This window comes from Mytilus californianus, unplaced genomic scaffold (assembly GCF_021869535.1).
Source record: "Mytilus californianus isolate M0D057914Y unplaced genomic scaffold, xbMytCali1.0.p SCAF_7, whole genome shotgun sequence".
NCBI classification, from domain to species: domain Eukaryota; kingdom Metazoa; phylum Mollusca; class Bivalvia; order Mytilida; family Mytilidae; genus Mytilus; species Mytilus californianus.
The window spans coordinates 766,338-781,461 of NW_026262723.1; the positions used below are offsets into that span (position 1 = coordinate 766,338).

A 15,124-nucleotide genomic window follows, 5' to 3' on the forward strand; every position below is an offset into this window, starting at 1 on the left:
ATGACCAACAACTGCAATTAAAACACTTTTATTATACTTTTGAACTTTTTGTAAACCTGTAGTCTGTGTTATGAAATGAAATTGAAATATAAATCATGATAAAATATGATTTTCTTGTTCTCTGGTGGACAATATATGACTATTTGTTCTCTGATGGAGAGTTGTTTCATTGGCAATCATACATGTATGTCATATTCTTAGTTCTAAAATTACATGTAACTCCATTTGTCGTGCATCAGTGAATTGTATGCCTACATGTATATCTCGTGTATATCTGTAGGTAGGATTAATGTTTAAATCAAATTACTTTATCTTTTCCCTGTACTTGCCATAAAAAATTCCAATTCATTTGGTCTTGAAACAGTCAATGCTTCTGCTTAGTACATTATGTAGAATTGCTGTCTTTTTTCTACTTTTCATGGACATATTTGGTGGCTTTCTAAACAAATTTTAATCAGATCTTCCATAATGGCCATGATGAGTTATAAGTAACTTTCTACTGCTGTCTCACTGCAGGTCATCATCCCTGAAATATGAAAATGCAAATATGATATATATTAAATGAAATTTTCAACACGTGAAAAGTAATCAAAAGTTAGTGCAAACATACTTCTTCAAGAATTTACTGTTAAAATGCTAACAAAATAAATTAATAATTCCCATGTCCTTATTTTATAATGTCTTCATTCAACATTTGAACAAGAATTTAATTTTCCACACACATTTTAATAAGGTGCACTACTTTTATAAAACTTTAAAATTAAATGAAAAACCCAGATGTGCCTATAAGATGTATTATGTAATAAATATTTAAACTTATGTATTATGTTTAATGATATTGTTTTGTATCTCCTTTTCCAAATGTAAACTATGACCATGATGACAGGAATACTTCAATATCAATATCAGTAATCCACAGCTAAGAAATTTTAGCTAGCAAGTTCAGTATATTATTGTATTAATATCTGTCATGTCTGTGTAAATGAATTTTATTGTTGGTACAGATACTTCATTAAATTAAATAAAATGCTATGTGGGCGCAGCTTGATATGACCGCAGAGGTCGAATCCCTGAACAGTTGGGGCAAGTATGGACACAACATTCAAGCTTGATACAGCACTGAATTTGGATTGTGATTAAATATTTGACACAGCATAGGTTTCTGACACAGAATGAATGTGGTCTAAGAACTTAAATTTTTTTAATTTACCTATTCAAACCATATCATTATTATTTGCTTTTATATATAAATCAGAAATAACCAATTCAAAATGGAAAATTTTAAAGAAAAAAAGGAAACCCCCCCCACCCAATTTTTTGAACCCCCTTATGTTTCATCACCCCTAAACTCAATCCCAGCCTTCCCTTTGTGGTATGGTACAATGCAGTACAATTTCAGAGAGATCCATACACTTGAACACAAGTTATTGTCTGGAAACTAGAAAAATGCTTGTATTTTGGCCCCAAATTCCTAAACATTTAGGGCAATTACCCCTAAACTCAATTCCAGCTTTTCCTTTGTGATATGGAACCTTGTAGTACAATTTCAGAAAGATCCATACACTTACACACAAGTTATGTCCTGAAACTAGAAAAATGCTTGTTTTTTGCCCCTTTTTTGCCCCTAATTCCTAAAATTTTAAGGCAATTACCCCCAAAATCAATCCCAGCCTTGCCTTTGTGGTATTGTACCTTGCAGTACAATTTCAGAGAAATCCATACACTTGAACACAAGTTATTGTCTGGAAACTAGAAAAATGCTTATTTTTGTCCCCTTATTCCTAAACGTTTTGGGCAATTACCCCCAAACTCAATTCCAGCTGTACCTTTCTGATATGGAACCTTGCAGTACAATTTCAGAAAGATCCATACACGTACACACAAGTTATTGTCATGAAACTAGAAAAATGCTTATTTTTTTACCCTTTTTTTGGCCCCTAATTCCTAAAATTTTGAGGCAATTACCCCCAAAATCAATCCAAGCCTTCCCTTTGTGGTATGGTACCTTGCAGTACAATTTCAGAGAGATCCATACACTTGAACACAAGTTATTGTCTGGAAACTAGAAAAATGCTTTTTTTTGGCCCCTTATTCCTAAACGTTTTGGGCAATTACCCCCAAACTCAATTCCAGCTGTACCTTTCTGATATGGAACCTTGTAGTACAATTTCAGAAAGATCCATACACTTACACACAAGTTATTGTCATGAAACTAGAAAAATGCTTGTTTTTTGCCCCTTTTTTGGCCCCTAATTCCTAAAATTTTGAGGCAATTACCCCCAAAATCAATCCAAGCCTTCCCTTTGTGGTATGGTACTTTGCAGTACAATTTCAGAGAGATTCATACACTTGAACACAAGTTATTGTCAGGAAACTAGAAAAATGCTTATTTTTGGCCCCTAATTCCTTAACTGTTGGTACCATAACCCCCAAAATCAATCCCAGCATTCCCTTTGTGATATGGAACCTTGTGGTACAATGTCAGAGAGATCCATACACTAACACACAAGTTATGTCTGGAAGTTACAAAAATGCTTGTTTTTGGCCCCTAATTCCTTAACTGTTGGTACCATAACCCCCAAAATCAATCCCAACCTTCCTTTTGTGGTATTGAACCTTATGGTAAAATTTCATAGAGATCCATTCACTTCAACTTAAGTATGAGTGCGAAAACAAATGTGTCTTCGGATGACAACGACGCCAATGTCATACCAATATACGACTGCAGTCTGCAGTCGAATAAAAATTATCATGATTATTGGGTACATTTATTAATGCAAATTTTGAAAAATGGACAAAAAAGTGAGATTAATAATTGTGATTTCAGAAAAATCTACATACTTGTACAGTTACTTATACATGTTATATGTATAGATTTCAGAATATGAATTCTTATAATTGCGATATTCAAAGTTGCCTTATAAAAATATGGCAATAATTTCTGAATTTACATCATACAATATTCTTACAATGCAAGAAAACAGAAATTTATTTGCACAAATTATAAAACAGGAAGAAAGCCAGGCTCTCTAACATGTTTAACCCCGCCACATTCTGTATGTATGTGTCTGTAATTCAGCGGTTGTCATTTGTTGCTGTGTTACATATTTGTTTTTTCATTCATTTTTTTTTACATTAATTAGGCCGTTAGTTTTCTCCTTTGAAATGTTTTACATATGTCACCTCAGGGCCTTTTATATAATGGACTATATGGGCTTTGCTCATTGTTGAAGGCCATAAGGTGACCTAAAGTTGTTAATTTCTGCATCATTTGGACTCTTGAGGAGAGTTGCCTCATTGTACAATAGTGTGCTAATTGCAGGATAAAACAATTTACCTGTCTATAATAATAAAGCTCTCCAAATTCAAACCATTACTTTATATTTATCAAAGCTGGAATGGCATACTGTATCTTGTAATTGACAGGTGAGCTAAAAAAAAAAAAGAGAAAGTAGTTATTTAATTACAAATAGATACTTTTTTTAAAATAAGGAGCATAAACATGTGTATAATGATTCATATAATTTCTTGAATAAAGAAATTACGTCTGCCACACAACCCTTATTTGATATCAGAATTTTATTCATACACATGTAGATATAATGCCTATTTTTTCTCAGATTTCTGGAATTGCTTCATCCTATGCAAATAAAGAGCTGTGCCATAAACACATGATACGCGTGTTGTCATTTTAGCTCGTCTTTATGTCTTAAATTAATTTTTATGATCATGATGATTAACTAGAAATGCTGAGAGCACTCACTGCTCAAAATAGCCAGCCCCCCCCCCCCTCATTTTTGAGCTATTCTCCGAAAACTGGGAAATCCCCCCTTTTTTAATGAATAAAACACCATTACTCAGAAATGTAAAATGTAAAATTTATAAAACTCTAAAGGGAGCTTATATCAATAGATATAAACAATTCACCAAAGTTTCATAAGAACTGCTGAAAGCATTGTTGAGTTTTTGTCCGAAAACTGGAAAATCCACCATTTTTATATGATTCATGAATAAAAACCTGTAACTCAGAAACATAAAATCTAAAATTTATAATAATCAAAATGGAGCTCATGTCAATAGATATAAACAATTCACCACAACTTCTTGCAAGTTGGTGAAAGCATTCTTGAGTTATTGTCCGAAAACTGGAAAATCCCCCTTTTTTTAACGAATATAACCCAATCCGAATGAGAGCTCACGGCAATAGGTATAAACAATTCATCAAAGTTTTATGCAAATTGGTTAAAGCGTTTTTGAGTTAATGTCCGACATGTTGACGAATGACAAACGGACGGACAGACTGACGGACAAAGGTATACCATAATACGTCCCGTAAACGGGCGTATAAAAAACAAGTGAATCTTTGATTTACTGCTCACTTATTATACCCCCATACCCTTAAAGTATAAGGTAAACAGGAAGTTGTTGAGTGATGAATCTGAAAAAGCATGACACGGTATAGCTGACTCATATAAACTCTAAAACCTGAAATTTCAGAAATCCCTGTAATGTTCCTGAGAAAGATGCGACACAAAATATTCATGGGACGGACGGACCGACTGACTTTAGGATGTAAAGACAGAAGTAAAACAGTACATTTGTACCCCCACTTTTTTAAACTAAAGACTAAAAGTGGGGGTATACAAGATAAAAAAAAAACTTGCGCACAGTGGCACAATTCATGAAAATTTTTATGAACAAAATCCCATAACTGGAATAAGTAAAATCTAAAATATATAAAAAAATCTTAAGGGAGCTTACGTTACATTTAAGCAAAGTTTCATGAAAATTTGTTTAAGCGTTTTTGAGTCATTGTCCGAAAAACGCCATAATTTCGACCCTTTATTATGAATAATTAATTATGAATACTCAAAAACCAGATATCAAAAATACCAAATAGAAATGGAAAGAAAACTTTTGTCAATAAATTCAAACAATTCACCAAAGTTTCATGAAGATTGGTGAAAGCTGTTTAGAGATATTGTCTGAATGATTCACCAGGAATGATTCTTAGGCGGAGCTCCAAATAAAAATATGCTTCTTTCAAGTATGTGTGATAACTGATATTTCATTTATGATTATTTTTGTTTAATTTGTGTTCATGGTGTCTGGTTTGTTTTAACTGTTACGCTTGTTGGTCCATAACACTTGCATGACTTGTATGTGTTGTAATTTTTTTTGTCTCAGCGGCTTGTAGTAGACTAACATTCAGAGCAATAAGTATGAGACCCCCCTTAATCTATTGGTTCCTTAAGAGCTGTGGCCTTCTCCATTTATAAATTGATAATGTGATTTGCGTACTTTCGTGCCTCCTCACTCTGGTCTGTTGTCACAGAATAAGCAACTTAATTACAAGCGGGACTTTTTTCTGATTTTATGGTGAGAGTAGAGGTTGTTGGTGAGGGGGGGGGGGGTACACCATATGTGGTCGAGCTCCAGATTACGTGTTTAGGGCTCCTTTAAGAGCTCGATGCTTTCAAGGTAGAGATCATGGCTCGTCCAGCAACGTGGGTTCCGGAGAGAAGTGAACGGTGGAGCAAATGTACCCAACCAGGAATGGCAGGATACCTTCGGCTTCGAAACGAAAGTTTGAAACGAATTTAAGGGTAAATGTTGAGAATTGGCTCTTGGTATAATGCAGGAAACTTGTTTCATTCGATATTCTGTTCATTTATTGACGGGAATCGATAAATTATTCAAATTTCATATATTTGTTGCAGTCTAGTTTCGTTTTGACCACGTGTATATCATACTTGCCAACACTGAACTCGCTTTTATCTAATAGTATGCAGTTTTTCGCTTTCTGAAGCGAATGATTAATAAAACAAGCAACGTATGTTTCCTAAATAATACATATTTGGTGGCTTACACTTACTTTTCTGGTTAGATTTTCACGTAGAAGTGAAAATAATTTTCGCTGCAAGGTTCTTTCCATTCTGCAAACTACAAACATCTTTTTGACGGGTCCCGGTAAAGTGGTGATGTGATTTCCGAGTATTATCACTCAATACTAATACTTCTAACACAATGAAATGCTCCTAATTGTACTAACTTACCAAATATACTCTGATACTCTCTGGTTAAGTTCTAGTACAGGCGTTCTCATTCCCGCCAATACTCCAACTCTCGTTACCTGGTAACTATTCGAGATCTTATCCTGAGCTGGGTAGTTTACCATGGATCATTCCGGGAACCGGGCTACGCGGTATATCTAACTACCGTACTGTCTACATAGTAATGTCACGTCCATTATACCATATTACACAACACTCCCCCCCCACTTTGAAAGGAGTGAGTTTACTTCCTATTCGAATATTCACTATCTTCCTTTAGTCCACCCCGTATGGTCGCACCTCGGGGATAAAAATAAATCTCCATATATATAGTTATATATATTTTCCAATGTTGACATATTAACAACATACATATATTTGAAAATTCCACAATTGCTCCGTTGTCGCTCTGCGGAGTTAATTTATAACTATCATATCATTCCTTGATAGATATATAGATGTATTAAACACAATCTATCACATCTGATGTAATTTCCAATCACAATTTACAACTGATTTTCTATGTCCACATGAATCTGCTCTATTTACATTTCAGAATAAACCTGTCTCCTGCAGGCTGCTTAACTAATATATAACACAGTTCACTATTTAGCCATATAGACTTTTGCCATTCTCCATGGTTAATGCAAAAATTTCAGCCACTGGCTGACCCCTTAAACCTGCCAAAATCATGGCAACTTGTCCAATTCTCCGCGGATTATTAATCCGTATGTTGGAAGGAATTGTGCAGTAGGGCGAATCAGTCTCTATTAAAATACGATGATTTGGAACATTCCTGGCGGCATGTATCTGATCCTCGTGGAATTCCTTTACCTTTAACGAAAAACTAAAATACGTATTTGGAAATACCCGACGCCAAGTGTCCATTTGTGTTGTGCTGCCATGAAAACAATGAAGATGGATTTTTTGTTCAGGTTCACATTTGCTTTGCACTATTTCTAAAGCCCTGGTGTAAACTGCTTCAGACATTGTTTCCGTGGCCTGGCCACGCAAATGCAGAATGACTGGTTTGTTTGGTCTCGCCAAACCCAACAATTTGTCCAAAATTTTCTCTTGTGACACCCAGTGTATTGGATTTACAGTTCTGTCCAACCCAATTTCACCTAGCGCAGATACGCGCATGTCTGATAATGCCTCTTGCATCGCTGTAAATTGGTCATTGTTGAAATATGGGGCAGCTTTTGGATGCAGTCCTATGGCAATTTTCCATTTGGAGGTGTCCGGTAAAACCTGTGGATAAGTATCCGGATCACAATAAACCATTACCCCTCCAACCACCTCAACTGAAATATCTGGCGGTGGTATTAATTTCTCCTGTAAATATTGTTCCACAGACATCGCCAAGGAACCTGTGAGTAAAATACTGGCCCTGTCTAAATGAAAATGGCTATCAAATGCCTCTGACACAAGTGTAACCTTTTGTATACGTTTAATGTTATTGTTACTATCTGATGCAGGATTCGATACCTGTATAACAGAATGTACCGGCATATCTGTCTTTCGGCTTTTATTTTCTGATTCTGAACGGGAAGAATCCCGGGATTGTCTTTTCCTGTTTAAAATTTCCCTGGCGTCCATAGGTTTGCCAGCAAGCTGACTCTGTAAATTACTTAAAGTCTTCACTACAGTTTTAACTGTCGGTGGATTGATTTCACGGGCCCTGCCCGATAGAGTAACCATCTGTCTTCCCTCTGTTGGACGACTGCTCTTATAGGATTTCGGCAGTGGTAGGTTTACCAACATCTCCGCCTTCCTCTTTACTGGAGACTGTTGTTGCTGTCTTGGGGGCAACACATACTCAGTTCCAATTCTGCGGAATTCCGCCCTCCTACTTGGAGATAACTGTGAAAGCAGTGTTATTAGGATACGCCACTGCATTAGAACTGCTGGCGAATTCACAGGATACATCGTATAAATGTCCTCTGCTGGTGGGTACCAGTTCATTACCGCAGTTAAATTCCTCATCTGGTCCTGGCATCTTTGCATCATTGTGCAATTTCGTGGCAAGATATTGTTACTATTTATGTAACGCACCAAATCATACACTGTAGCACGTGGACCAACAATCCACGAAGCCAATTTCTGGATGGCTGCTCCTCTTAGTTTTTGAAAACCTGGCTCCTTCTCAAATTGATCTAAGGGACGGTCTTTAAAAATATATGGCAAGTGATACTGCCAGCAGTGGTGTTTTAACTTTTTGGTAGATTCTCCACACGTTAATATTGGGCACGTAGAATGTTTGTTGCTGTCATGGTATTTTCTAACATCAGGCTGTTGAACATCCTGCTCCTGACTCGGCCCTTTTACTTCCGGCACCTGTACCTCGGTCCCTTTTGCTGCTGGTATTCTGACGGATCTGGTTCCAGAACCGTCAGTTGATATAACTATGTCTGCCTGGTGTTCTTTTTCAAGAATAACACGTGACGAATCACGTTCTTCTTCCACTGGGGCAGTAGGCTCTTGTGGAACCTGAATATCTGTCCAATCTATATAATTTATGTCATGTAGATCAAGAACATCTTCTGGACTTTCTACAGGTTCTGTCTTGAACTCTTGATCGTGACTTTCACGTACATCTCCCCGCTGTTCCCCCGGGGGGAAAGGCAATGGTGTCCCTTCATATGCCTCTGAAGGTGTAGGCCAACTGTTCTCATCACCCTTACTTGGCCTTTTACTCATGATTAATCAATCCAAAATACACAATCTGAAAAACACAATAAAAACTATTTATAACATATGCTAAAAATGTACATCATACTACTGGTATTGCCTTAAAATATAAATTTACCTTGCGGTGCCAGAGTCCTGGCACCGTGGACATCTAAACTTTACCATAGTGTCCGCCAGCTCTGGTGTCAAATCTACACAAGCTCCATGGTACCACTCATGACAAAAATCACACTGTATCATAAACAGTCCATCATCTGGTTTTCTGCACAAACAGTACAAGTCTGGGTTAGTCGCCTTGGTTACATCTTCACCGTCCTGTAACCGGTGCTGGCACTGTTTTAACCAGGGTGGTACTTCTCTATCTTTGCATGGTTTTAAACGGTCATGATTTATTGTCAGTACAGTTTTTTGTAATTTTATCTTGTACACATACGAAGATAATTTGGCACATACAAGTCCTGGACCTTTCCAAGGTGGGTCCAATTTCTTCGCTCTACCTTTAATTTTTGCCGTGTCTAAAACATAAACTAAATCTCCTATTTTGTATTCTCTCTCCAGAATACGTACATCATAATCACGTTTCATGGTATTCTGTGTAGTTTTTAGCGTGTTGCGCGCTATTTCATGTGCAGATGTTATGGCATCTCTGAGTCTTATCACATACTCATCTTGTGACTCGTCTGTTTTAGCACCAGGTACGCTGTACACTAAATCAACAGGCTGGTTAACCTCTCTCCCAAGCATCAGCATGTTTGGCGTAAAACCAGTACTTCTGTTAACTGACGATCGAACAGCTCCTGCCAGCTGTGCCAAATGTTCATCCCAATTGTCTTGTTGTTTAGACACGAAGCAACGGACGGCGTCCATTAAGGTTCTGTTGCAACGTTCTGCTTGTCCGTTTGAGGATGGTCTGTACGGAGTAGTTCTTGCTTTGTGCATTTGCAAGATTTCACAGATGGATTTGAAAAGCTTGCTTTCAAAATTTCGTCCTTGGTCTGTAAAAACCTGAAATGGAAATCCAAAACGAGAGAAAAACTCGTTCACAGCAGCTCTTGCCGTATGTTCTGCAGTTTGTGCTGGTAACGGAATACATTCCATCCATTTGGAAAACTGATCAACCATAACTAGTACATGTGCATTCCCAAATTTCGTCTCTGGCAGTGGTCCTAGAAAATCTAAGTGGACACGCTCCATTGGTGCACCTGCATGAAACTGGGTGAGCGGACATTTAGCCTTCCTGTTTGGCTTCTTGTGTAAATTGCATGTACTGCATGTTTTGACAAAGTCTCTTATTCGTTGTGTCATACCATACCATTGATATTTCGCCTTGATTCTTAATGTGGTCCTATTCATACCTTGGTGACCTGCAGCAGGAATATCATGACATAATGATATCACTTGTTCAACAAGATCTCTTGGTACCACAAGTCTTGGTGTTCTGTCTTTCTTGTCCAAATTTCTCAATATTCCATTATCATCTAAGTAGAACATATCTTTGTTTATCCAATATTTCTTAGCTATTGGACTGCATCTGAATATTGTAGCCTCTGATGGTTCTGTTTTGTCCCTGAACCATACCAGTATTAATTCCAAGTCTGGGTCTTTAGACTGATAATCGCGTAATTGCTCTGGTGAATAAGTACTAGCTTCTATACCTGTCTCAGTAATGGCATTTACATTTGGAAGGTCCAAATATGTCACGTAAACTGACATACCAAGTGGTGTAGTGACTATTTCAACTGAACTGTGACAAACATTTTGGTTCTGGCTTACTGTATCTTGATTGGTACTGTCAAATACTTGTGGCTGGACAGGAGATGTACCTAAATTCTCATTCACGTGACTTGTCACATTCTGGTCCCCGTCTTGTGATATTGAACTATCTGGTGTAGCATTGTCCTTTATAATCACATTTGTATGTTGTGCATTGTCCTGTTTCAGTAAATTGTTCTCAGAAATCAAAGAACTCGGTAGTACTGTAAGTGGTCCTGTATTGTGTGTTTGCTCAAAAGTTTTACAGTCTTGATGTGAAGCTAAAGGAATAACGTTATCTACGTCTTCTTGAAAACCAAGCCAACTTTGGTGAGCACGAGTACAATAATCGCATGCTCCACAGGGTAGATTGTGTTTTAGCACGTTTCCAGCTGCTAATCTATTCTGTGAACAAGCTAAATCTGGCAGACGTGATAATGCGTCCGCATTTTGGTGTCTTTTACCTGGCCTGTGCTTTACTGTCATGTGATACTGGCTTAGCTCCTCTAACCATCGAGCTAGTTGTCCTTGTGGCTCTTTAAAGTGCAATAACCACGTTAAACTACTATGGTCTGTACGGACTATAAACTCTCTTCCTAAAAGGTAATGTCTATAATGTCTGGTGAATTTCACTACTGCAAGCAATTCTTTCCGTGTCGTGCAGTATCGTTTTTGCTCATGGGTTAATGAAAAACTTCCGTAGGCAACGGGACGCTCTACACCATCTTGTACTTGTATTAATTCTGCGCCAATTGCGAAATTGGAAGCATCTGTGTCCAAAATAAACGGATCTTTACTGTTGGGTAATGCCAATAACGGAGTTGTTGTCAATGCCTCTACAAGTTTGTCAAAAGCCTCTTGCTCTGAATCTCCCCATTTGTACGGTTTCTTACCGGTCAATTGATACAAAGGGTAGGATAAATCCGCAAAATTCTTGATGAAAGTTCTATGATAATTAGCAAAGCCAAGAAATTGTTCAACCTCTCTTGTTGTCGTAGGTACTTTCCATTTCTTAACAACTTCAACATATTCACTGCCAATTGCCATACCATCTCTGTTGATTGTTCTGCCTAAAAAGTCAATTTCCTTTTTAAAGAAGTCACATTTCCTAGGTTTCAACTTTAGCCCATACTCTCTGAAACGTTCAAAAACTGATCTTAAATTCTGTAAATGGTCTTCAAATGTCTTTCCCATTACTAGAATATCGTCCAGGAAGGCGAGTACAATATTCCATGTTAAACCTCTGAGAACGAGATTCATTACTCGTGAATATGTTCCAGGGGCATTGCAAAGGCCAAAACTCATTCGGACAAAGTGGAATAATCCATATTTAGTGATGAAGGCAGTCTTTTCCTTGTCTGAGTCCTTCACTTTAATCTGATAATATGCACTATTAGCGTCCAATTTTGAAAACCATTCGTTTTCCGCCAAAGTGTCCAAACATTCGTCTATCAAGGGAAGCGGATAGACATCTTTTTTCGTCACGGAATTCAACTTCCGGTAATCAATGCACCAGCGCACGTTGCCATCGCGCTTGCGCACTAGCACTGGGGCAGATGCCCATTCTGACAAAGATGGTTCTATGATACCTGCATCTAACATTTTCTTTAAATGGTTTTCTTCTTCGTGTGCAAAACACATGGGTGTTCGTCTTATTCGTTGTTTGATAGGGCGCGCATCGCCTGTATCAATCTGGTGTTCAATGTGGTTAAATGTTCCCAAGTCAAAATCATCTAGTGCAAAAACATCAGCAAATTCATGAAGTAAATTTGCAACTTTGGACTTTTGGTCTTCAGCAAGTGTACTGGATTTATCCAATATGTTCTGCAACTGTTCCGGTAGTGTATTGTTATCTCTGGCTATTCCAGTTGTTGCTACTGACGGGGCTGGCCCCGTTTCAACAACGTCAGCTTCAATTGCTTCGCCTAAAAGAGTTCCCTTTTGCAAAACTATCTTGTTGTTCGTTACATTAAGTAAACTGACACATGGCAAAGAACTAGCATTGTAATAACCACGTGGGATTAACAAATCTATCTCTTTATTAGGTTCAACTATAAAATCAGTTAACTCTGCTGACAAATCTGACTCTAATTGTACAACTGAATTAGGAGGTATGACTGTTCTATGTGGAACGGTAATTTTAGCTACTCTTGCTATAACGTTCACAGGCGGTACCAGTCCAATATGTCCATGTACCATAGGTAGTGCCTCTCCATTGATGAAAAAAATTAATTTTCTGCAGTCTAAAATTACTTTTGCTTTGACTAGAAAATCAAGTCCTAACAGCATGTCATTATCAATAGGCGCAACATAAATATCTGTCCGATATGTTCTTTCACCAATTTGTAATTCAACTGGTCCCACTACAAAGGCATCCATGTGCATACCACGCCCTGCTGCATGCATTGTTGCTTTTCTTTTCATGGGTGGTTTTTTGCTAAGAGATTCATAAACTTTGTCAGAAATTATTGTTACTTCTGCTGCGGTATCTACTACCGAAATTACAGGCTGTCCATGCACTTTTAAAGTGAATCGAAGCATAGATGCTGAGCCTAACTGGCAAATAGTTCCTCCTAAGTGTACGGGATCTTGCAACTGAAGGTCAATTACTTTCTGTAAATCATTATCAGGCTCCGTTGTGTGCAATGATGAATTAGACAGAGTATCTGTGGATGTTGACATGTCACATGTTTTCAACGGGGTAATCCCCGAAACAGGTGTCTTGTTTCTTTCGTTTGAAATGGTGTTTAACGTTAGGCGGTTAGGTGTGGTCTGAGTCAGGGTTCCGCCCTTTAGCCCGACTCTTTCTGGTTTAAATGGTCTGTGTAATTTTTTCCTGTTGATGAATGCAAGTCAGGACAGTCCCGTTGTATATGGCCAAACTGGTGACAGAAGTAGCAAGCCATATTTGCTAATTTTTCAGGTGGAATAGGTCCCCAGCGCCTTTTAAATGGCGATTGTCGCTGATTATCTTGCCTATTATCCCTGTTACGCCATTGTTGGCGATTACCTTGATTTTGTTGGCTGAATGGTTGGGTTGCTGGCTGGACTTCATTTTGAACAGGAAACTGTTTTGCCTGCTGTTGTTTTTGAAGCTGCTGTTTAATGTCTCCAATTTCCTGCTTATGAAATGCTTCCATAGCAGTCATCTTCTCTAGCAATGTTTCCATTTGTTTAGACAAATCGGACTTTGTGTCCGTCTTACCCATAGCGTGAACAGCTAGGTCGCTTTCATAATCACTTGGTTCATCCTGATTTGGTGTTGGGTCACGTCTACCGGTTGGTTTACCAAAGATAGCTGTGTGGTTATGTTGGAACCATTTTATCTGGTCAATTGCTGCTTCAACAGATGTTGGTCTGGCGGTGGCTCCATGTTGACCAGCTTCTTTATCTGAGCATCCCTGGCATATTTTCCAGATAGCTTGTGTATACATATAACTGTCGGGAAGATTTCTAAAGGCTTTACAGGCTAACGAGAGAACTCGGTCTGCCCAATCTTCCAGTTTCTCATTTGTATTTTGTCGTGCACTCATGAACTGAACTTGCAACGTCTCTGGTAAGTCTTGAAAATTGAACCTTTTCTCTAATTTGTGAATTAATTCAAAGTAATCCACACCTTGGTCTCTATCCAGTAAATTTGCATAGTAATCACCTGCTTTACCATGTAAACACCAACACAGTTGGTCTTTTCGTTCCGTGGTAGTCCACGATAAACGATCAGCATACCTATGAAACTTGGTGTAAAAAGTTTTCCAACTTGAGGAACCATCATACTTCAGTCCTTTAGGTATTTCTAGGTTCTTTGATTTTGGCTTTGCTGGAGGCATTAATTGCGGCGACTCCCCATAACTTAAATATGGTCTTGGAGGGTACATATTTCTGTTTATCGTAGAAGAGTATGTTGGATTTGGTGTTCTCAAGGAATATACTGGTTCCCTAAATATTTCTGGTGAAGGTATTCTGCGACGGATTTCAGGTGTAGGTATTCTGCGTCGGATTTCTGGTGAAGGTACATGTGATTCTACCTGTTGACGACGTCTTGGGACTGGAACTGGCCTTTCTAATCTAGGTTCGTGCTCGTTGGGCCCTTGCTGCCATCCCAATTGTTTTGTCTGCTGTTGTGTATTTTGGTTACGTGAATAATCACGTTTTTCAATGTGCTCATTGGGACCTTGCTGCCATCCCAATTGTGATGTCTGCTGCTGTGTATTTTGGTTACGTGAATAATCACGTTTTTCAATGTTTTCCTCAACATTTAATCTGATACTTGGTTTCGTGTACACTAATTCATCTGTTCTATGAATTTTGTCTGACTTAAACTGTCGATCAATTGAAAAATCTTGAACTTTATCCTGGTCATCATACTTGGTTTGTAGTAATGGTTTTCTTTCATCAGGTCTTGACAATTTTGTTGAATACTGGTGGTCCCCATACTGCAAAGTGTAATTTAAAGGCTTGCTCATCGCTGAACTGGGACGTGATAACTCACGTTTGACTTCCTCAGGCTCAGGTTTAAGCAAACATTCATCAGAAGGTGTGTCAGAATCCGAAAAGTCATTGATTTCTGCTTCTCGTCTTGCATATTCCGAATGAAATCCAGATGTTTTAACTTCACCATAATCAACATA

General features: G+C 38.0%; 1 long non-coding RNA gene across 1 annotated transcript; it reads right to left on the reverse strand.

Moving 5' to 3' along the window:
- Nucleotides 1-342: 342 nt before the first annotated feature.
- LOC127709420 (uncharacterized) lies at nt 343-5,958 on the reverse strand. The gene is made up of 3 exons (XR_007985642.1): nt 5,876-5,958; nt 3,338-3,431; nt 343-526 (listed from the first exon to the last, which is right to left on the reverse strand). It is a non-coding gene; the product is annotated as an uncharacterized LOC127709420 (long non-coding RNA).
- Nucleotides 5,959-15,124: the final 9,166 nt, after the last annotated feature.